This window comes from Amborella trichopoda, chromosome 1 (genome assembly GCF_054954075.1).
Source record: "Amborella trichopoda isolate Santa Cruz 75 chromosome 1, AtrichopodaSantaCruz75HAP2 v2.0, whole genome shotgun sequence".
In the NCBI taxonomy this organism is placed as follows: Eukaryota; Viridiplantae; Streptophyta; class Magnoliopsida; order Amborellales; family Amborellaceae; genus Amborella; species Amborella trichopoda.
In genome coordinates, this window is record NC_142336.1 from 43,873,265 (window position 1) to 43,881,951 (window position 8,687).

General features: G+C 32.3%; 1 long non-coding RNA gene across 1 annotated transcript; it reads right to left on the reverse strand.

The window, feature by feature from the left end:
* Positions 1-6,338: 6,338 nt before the first annotated feature.
* Positions 6,339-7,735, reverse strand: LOC148783858 (uncharacterized). The gene is made up of 2 exons (XR_016044567.1): positions 7,421-7,735; positions 6,339-6,564 (listed from the first exon to the last, which is right to left on the reverse strand). It is a non-coding gene; the product is annotated as an uncharacterized LOC148783858 (long non-coding RNA).
* Between the last annotated feature and the right edge of the window lie 952 nt (positions 7,736-8,687).

Sequence of the window (8,687 nt, forward strand, 5' to 3'; positions counted from 1 at the left end):
ATGTGTCATAATTTTGGAGTATCTCACAGTCATCAATATTTGAATAAAGTTCTTTTTCATACTTTTGAATTTTTACTTAAAAGTAAACTGTTTTCTAAGACATAAGTTCAAGTTATTTTGAAAGACAACCTTGTTGGTTTCAGTGGGAGCATCTTTAGTAAGTCTAAGTAGTAAAACTATCCTCAAAGAGAAAACTTTGGTATTGATTTTGCAAATACTTCTATCTCAAATTAATTTCACTTATGAGAAAATTGGAAGATGCATTTAATAAGAATGATTTGTAAATAAAAGCCGAAAGGAGTGTTTGACCTCTTATTTGAAATTGATCATTTTATTAACTCATGGGTCATTTTCTTCCGCTGCATTATAATTATTATTGTTTTCATTTAGTGCCACAGTAAGAAGTTTTAAGTTACTTAGAGACATGCCACTTGTTAGAGTTGTAAGACATCTTTTTGATAGACTTTTGAATTTTCAATGATTAATTGTATGATATTATGGTAATAGTTTCTTACTTGTCTATACATGCATTTCATGCAATGGTGATCATATGCATTCACTTTCACATAGATGATCCACTAGATAGCTTCTACCGGTCTCTAAAAGGCTAATAGGCCTTTTAGTAGAGTACGCATAAGCCACTTGAAAATATTTTTAATAGCATGTGAGACCTTATGTAGAGCTGCATATTTATATGTGGATTATGATATGATTATATGATGTAAAGACACCTCATTTTGTGGGCTAGTCACACTGATAATAACTATCTATTCATGGACTATATGCATATGACTTAATGCAATTGGTTGTTTATCATGAGATAATTTGTGAGATTAAATGTGAAAAAAATCCTATAAACTTTGATAAGTCCCACATTGCATGAGATATTATCTTAATTGATTCGAACTTATAATGTGCTTGGTCACTTGGGCATGTATAATTGAATCTCTCTTGATCTTGGGATTGGATCTAATTAATAAGTTCATGATGGCACTTGCTAGCCATCAAATTCGAGTACAATATCAATAAGAGATTGAATGTATTAAATGATGAAATACTTGAAAGTCCAAAACACTACTCCCACACCTTGGTTTTGAATGGATAAGGTACCAATTCATGACTAAGAAAACTTTGAGAACAATGCATGAGACTAAAACATGATTTTAATGAACTTTTGTTCGAGTAAAAATTTGTGTTACTTGAGAATTGATATGTACATAGAGTTGTGAACTTTTGGGCACTTGAATGAGTGTTGAGAGAGCAAGTAAGAAGATAGATATGAACATATAGGTCAATCTTTATGAGCATAAATTGTCATGAACATGCACATAAAAGTCAATATAAAAATGATTAGGAAACCTGAGAATACATAGGAGATACATAAGATTGGTGATGAGAAGACTATAACACATAACATATATCTTGTTAACCATTTTTCCCATGTAAGTACTGAACTCTTTACCATGCCATATATTCACATATTTCTTTTCCTATAGGGATACCCATTGCATTATTAGAATATGTGATTGTTGAAGATGATGATTACTTCCGTAATTAAGACCTAGTAGATTAGTATGTCAAGCATTGGTGTGAGTATGATGTGATAAGTTGACATATAAACTACATGATATTTGATTAAATATGTGGATGAAGGAGATTGATCATGACATTTAAATTGGGATTTGTGGTTTATGTAGCATACACCAAACATAAGCAAATTTCCTCTTGCGATTGCATATGTTTGACCACACTTGTTTTTTTATTAGTTCATAACTATTGATTATGTTAATGGACCATGTTGATTGACTATGCTTATGAAGCATATAATGATTTACGCTTATGCATGATATGAGATTGAGAAAGTTAACTTGGTTGTTGATACTTGCCCCTTTGTTTGATATGAGTATTGCTTTTATGGTAGAGCATGGATGTTTTAAATTATATCATTGTGTATAAGAATGAGAGAGAGAATCGTTTATAAAGCCTCAAAAGGCTAAGTGGGAGAATGTTGGCAATGTGGTCTTTCAAGACCTCAAAGCTAATAGTCTTACGCACAGCGGGAGTTAGAGAGAGACTGAATCTGGGTGCTTTGTGCATTAGGGCCCAGATACATATACCCCGAGTATTTAAGGCATTGAGAGTATACATTTTGAGTGTGAACTCTCGGGGAGGTGTGAGGGCCATCTCCCATTCAAGATTATATTGATTAGAATGCCTCACAGTTAATGTGATAAGCCAGAGCTTGGAGAATCCAATCGAGAATAATAGAACCCGAGTATTTAAAAGAGTATTCGTCCTGTATGGAATGGTCGGCTCATGGGACATGAGCCCGTATCTTGACACGAGATCGTTTCATGACATGTGCACCCACAGTCGTATGGGGAAGTCACTCTTCTATAGTATTATCCGACTTAGAAGAGCTAGTGCGCATGTGCTTTGAGATGACCCTTGTATTTGAGTAGGAACATGTCCCACAGGGGTACACCAGTAATCCATTGAATCCCCGACGACGGGAAGCTCTCGCTTAGTGACTTTGATGTGACCAATTATGTATCCCTATCATGGAGCATAGGTCCATTGGGCCAACTTTAGACACCGGTGGAGCGTCATTCGGGTTAGCCCAATGGAAGACTTCGACTAATATTATAAGTCTAGAGATCTCATTTACTTTTGACTCAAATTAATCTAAAATTGATGAGAACATATTTTATATTGATACGAAATTGTATAATAATGTTGAGAAATCATTTAGAGAATTTTTTATATTTTTGAAGAATTTTTTCAGATTTTTTTAAACAATAAAAATATGATTTTCAAATTTTTTTAACGTAAATACCAAACAAGGACATTCAATGGGAATGCCACATGGATCCCAAGTGGCCATAGGGATGGCACGTGGAACCCCCACCTACCCACTCGTGGATGACATCATGCTACTGTCATATCTATGTGATGACCTATTTGTCATTAATTCTTTTGTTAATATTATGTAATAACATGTTATCATGTTATTTAGAGTGTTATATATTGTTATGACTTAAGCTTGATTTAAATCACTTTTTTTTTTTTTTTTTTTGCTCATATGTGCTATTTTTAGTATGTGTGAAGTCATGGGATTTTGAGAATTATTTTAATTTATATTATTATTCACATATGATTTTGTAGCATGTGATATCTTATGTAGCACCACCTTATGGGCTTGACCCATGTAAAACTTTAGTGTTGTTAAAATCCTATTGTTGGTGTTAAAAGATATTATATTCACTTGTGTGGATGTCCCATATTACATTTATGTCCATGTCCTTGTTTTTATTGACTCTCACAAATTATTCAAAAACCATGGTCATAGTGTAAACATGAATTTGAACTTAATGGGAAATAAACCATGGAGCTGAGGGCTTCAAGGTAAAATGACTATAAACCTAGGTTTTAAGGAGTGAAGGATGCTAAAAGCTTATCCATTGATCTTGATGATAAGATATGGATGAGTAATTTGGATAAAAGCTTCTAATGTGTCATTGATCTAAGGCATCAATGATCAATCTTTATGATCTAAGTATATAAGTAACTTATGAGATTAATTATAACCTTAACTTGAGTATCCACTTCAAAGAGAGAGAGAGAGAGAGAGAGAGAGAGAGAGAGAGAGAGCCCTTGACAAAAATGTTGTCATCCATGAGACTATCTGCTTCTTTGAGCTCTCATTTGAAACCCTTTCATGGAGTAGTCTCTCATTTATGTGATCAAGCTCATACTATTGCTTCATTAAGTTATTGACTTTTCTTCTCATATTTTTAATTCGTACCTCATTTCCATTATCGAATCTTGCTGTAATTCTTAATTTACAGTAGTTTTCTTTTTTTTTTGTCATGAAAACTTGATATTTGAATAGTCTCAAAGCAATAGTGTAGTTCATACACATAATATGCGTAGATTAGCTTACTTACTCCATGATCTTGAGTAGTTTCAACTTGATTTTTTTTATCTTATTTGTTTAGAATTTTTACTGAGAATATACAACTGATGAGATGCTTATTTCATCATATTTAAGCACAACAAATAGTACATTGAGTTCCCTTTTTAATGTTGAAAAGTTCGTGTGGTCCCTTATGGACCACATGATGTAGTTTCACCATAACTTCCTTATTTTGTGTAGTATCTCTCTCAAACTTTGAAGGGCTATTTTGATACATGTCTCTCATATAATTTGATCCCTATTAAGTGAAATAAATGTGATCATTTTCTTCCCATTGGATTGATCTCCTTGAATTATTATTATCACCTATATCTTAGACACTGAGACAAAATTAAGTCCTCAAAATGCCCTTTTGTGGCCCGAGCACAAGGGGTTCGAACCATGGTCTCCTTTTGTATATTTGCATGTTATTTTGATGTATTTGCACTTATTAAATAGATTCATGATTGGCTAAATTGAGTATATTGTGTGAATATTAAGATTGTTTTTTAATATTGTGGTATGATCTTTAATGCTATGCATTATTGTTTATGCGAATTGAAATCTTATTGAATTATTATGATCAAGCGTATAATGTATATGCGATATTACGATATATGATGATGATGAAGAATGAAGATGAAATTATCATATAATTTTGATGTAATGAGGAATTGTGAGTGCAAGTCATGCAATATGTTGTAGATATGTACCATGTGAATATTTGAATGTTGTATTCAGTTTAATTGTATTTTTGAGTAAGGGATTTGTAAGTGACTTATTGGGGTTGAATTTTATTATTCAAATGTGTATAAACCATGTTTGTAGGTTGAAATATATGTATTATGGTTTTGTATTGAGACATTCATGCATTTAAACCCTTGAGTTTTTATACAATGGAAAATTTTTAAAAGATTGTATTTCTAGCCTATTGGTCTTATACCACCAACAAATATGAAGAGCTCAAAGGCTAGAGTTTAAATACTTGTGACTTCAATTCATGATCGGGACTTCAAGAATGGCTTGATGAAGAGAAAATTAGGTTTCCTTGGGAAATTCATGAGTTTTATGGGGGCAATCGATTGGGGAATTCTGGGAGGAGCCTGTTAATGAAGCAATAACAACAATGAAAGTCCTTGAAGGATTCTAATGAAGAACCATGTGAGACATAGATATTAAGTTTTTCATACCAGCTATTATTTACTTTAGTGTTTCAAAACTCTAATATGTGGAATTGGTTAGGTTTTGGCTTATTCTCAATCTACATCGTGGTTCTTGATCTGAATCGATGGGTTTTAAATCAAGGCTTCACTTGTTTTCGGTGCCTTGTACGCCCCCAAATCAAACCCATACAAAGATAAGAGAAATACAGTTTAGTAATCAAGAAAAAGATTGATGTATGTAAAAGCTCTTAAACCTGTTAGGTTGATTTTTCGGCAAAATAAAGACTGAGAAAAACACGACAACAAGCAAACAACAAGTAAGAAAATAAAACATGAAAGAAATAATGCACAAAAAGAAAATAAAACATGAAAGAAATAATACAAAAACAATAACAAGATTTTATATGATTCATAACAGATGTGACCACATCCATGAGCAAAGAGGATCAATAATTTTTTTACTATTCAATATAAATAAACTTACAAGATGATTTTCACTTGAGAGAACTATATACAAACTCGACCTCTCACAAAGCCTCTCTCTCGATAATTTTCTCTCTTCACTTACACTTTCCCTTCCTTGTTCTATTATTACAGTTTTCCCCCTAAAGGTTCGTATTTTAGGTTCATACCCATTTTTTCTCATTTTTTTTGCATTTCTTTCAAAAATGCCCCCGTTTCAAACCTTGAAATGCAAAGTAGTAAAGAAGTTCTCGATTTTGAATATTCAAGATCTAAAGTCAAGTTAAAAGTTTCAACTTCAAAGTCCAGAGTCAATAATTTTTTAACTACTTTGGACCTTTAAGGTCCCAATTATTAACAAAATTTTTAACTTCGGCTCCTCAAGATCTAACGTATAGTCTTAAAAGTCTTTAACCTTGGATCTTCAAAGTCCAAAGTCAATATCTGAAGATTAGTTCATAAATTGAAGGTCCAAATTACAGTAAAAAGAATTCTTCATGAATTCGATCTAAAACCATTATTATTTCGAACCTTTAAAGTTCTAAGCGAGGGGAATATTGGTAAAAGAAAAAAGAAAAAGAAAAAAAACGGGAGTATAACATAAAATACGAACTTTTTACGGTAAAAGAGACTCATAATAATGTTTTCCCAAAATTAAAACGGAGTCCATGAAATCACAAAATCGAACAAGCAAGAAAGCCCACATAAAAAAGAGCCATAAAGATGTTAAACCTTAGGTAATGAGTGAAATAATCATATCGTTAAATAACCTACATAATATTTCACCAAGTCAAAAGAGAAAAAGCATTTAAAATAGAAGTTAAGAAATCATCCTGCCATGTTTATTTTCACTACTAAAAGATCAATCAAAACAAATAAATTTCCTCGTTGATTCAACGATCTTCTTCTTGATGACCTTCATGCTCCATATTCTTTCACTGATTAGACTTCTATTTTGTCTCTATTCCACATCTTCTATAAAACCTATAATAAGAGATAACAACGCCAATAAATTAGACTACAAACTTAAAATTATATACTAATTGAGCAGAAAATATAAACAAAGACATACATAAGCAAACATATTATACTATGTAGGATATTTTAGGGAAATTTGTCAAAATACAATTAAGATATTAACTATTTTAATATTTTACCCATAACTTCTTATTTAATTTTACAATACTCATCAAAATACATATAATTTGGAGCGAAAAGAGTAAAATATTAAATAGTTGAAAAAGTGCGATATTTCAAAATTTTCCTATATTTTCTGAGTGTTACATGGCATCATAACCATCCTTTTCAAAAACGGATAGAGCTCGGGATAATTATGGCATTATAATCCCAACTTAGCATGTTCTTATTGGCTTGGCTGTCCATTAAAGAAATGGATGGCCTAGATGTGAGCTAATCATATTTCAATAACTGGGATGCGAGCAACAAACAGTACGAGATCTAGACTAGGTTGCATGTACCTAAAATATTTCAAATTTCTAATAAATTTTCTTTAAAATGTGGTGCTATATGTGTTTATCTAATGTAATATCAAGTTTCAAAAATATTCAAATTTTGGCAAAAATTTGAATTTAAATACTTGAAACATATGTGACTTTCTGTACACAAAAGGCACATACACCTCCGATGTCAGATAGCTAGCGGGTGTCATTTCTTTGTATAAACTTTCAAAAGACGAAGATTTATTGAACTTTGAGCAACACTAATAGTATAACCCCCGACCACAACTGTCTAATTTGATGATTAGGGGGGATCGTGGTCCTTCTGTATCAAAAGTAAACAGTTCTATTCTGTAATTTCAAAGTAATGGTTAGTTTGATACCCTTTCACTCTTGGAAGATTGCATTTGAGTCCATGACCTTCTTTAGGGTTTCAATCAACACTTTGTTTAGTTCTCTTTGCAATGTGAGTTTCAATGTCGTGTCCTTCAACTTGTTCTTTACTTCCATCAGTTCATGTTTTAGGGCATCCTCTCCCCCATTGGATTTGGGGATCAATCTCATCCTGAGAAAACCTCCCTCAGTCGCCAACTCTTTTGTCTCCTCCTCCATAGGTCTCTTAAGGAAATCGTTGATTTACATAAGCAATTATTGTAAGATTCTTTCTAAACAATGAGAGAGAGAGATGAAAAAGACTCTTTCTAAACAATGTGTGTGAGAGAGATATACAAGCAATTATCTACATATTCCTTATCAATAATAACCACTCTATCAATTGCCATACCTATCAATGGCTATACCCTTATTTAGACCATAAGTGCTTATGCATATATATTATAGGGAAAACTTACTATACTTCCCCACCCTTATTTTCCCAAGTTGTCCTGATCTGAATGGACGACAAAGCTGGCCCCAATGACAATGTCATGCCTATACACAAATTTTTTTTTTTTACTTTTTTTCTACAAAATATTTTGACACTAAATTTGAGACATCAACTCCTCTCATAAACTTGTACCTGAAAAATTATAGAGAAATATTCCTAATAAAGTAAAATGATCAAAATACCCTTAAAACTTTTAGGGTTATTTTGATCATTTTCAATGTGCACCCCTTTGACATGACGAGACATACAAAATTTCATCTTCATATGATTAGCAGAAAAAATTGAAAAAAAAATACTCTATGACATCAGAACTAAATCACACAGTTAGTGCCTCACTTGTGACAGTACGGCTGATGTCGACCCAGTGATTTATTCAGATCGTACGGCCGAGAGAAGGGAGATGTAGGAAAAATATATATAGATGGGAAAGTACAGTAAGTTTTCCCTACATTGTTTAAATATGTATGAATACTCGTCATCGACTTTGTTATCTTTTAATATCAAAAGCCAGAGCACGAGCAATAAAATACATCAAATATATATGAACTAGCGAGCTAAAACGTCAATATATCATTAAAAAAAGGAAAAATATGCAAATAAGCCATTTACTTTTGGCTCAAAGAAGTGACAAACACTCTTGTCCGTCAGATTTCAAAAGTGGTTGGAGGAGTGTCATTGACTAGACCTAAAGTTCAAAAAAAAAAAAAAAATCTCTAACTTCATGACAAACTCAAGCCATTTAATTTGAACTCTAATAGCTAGAA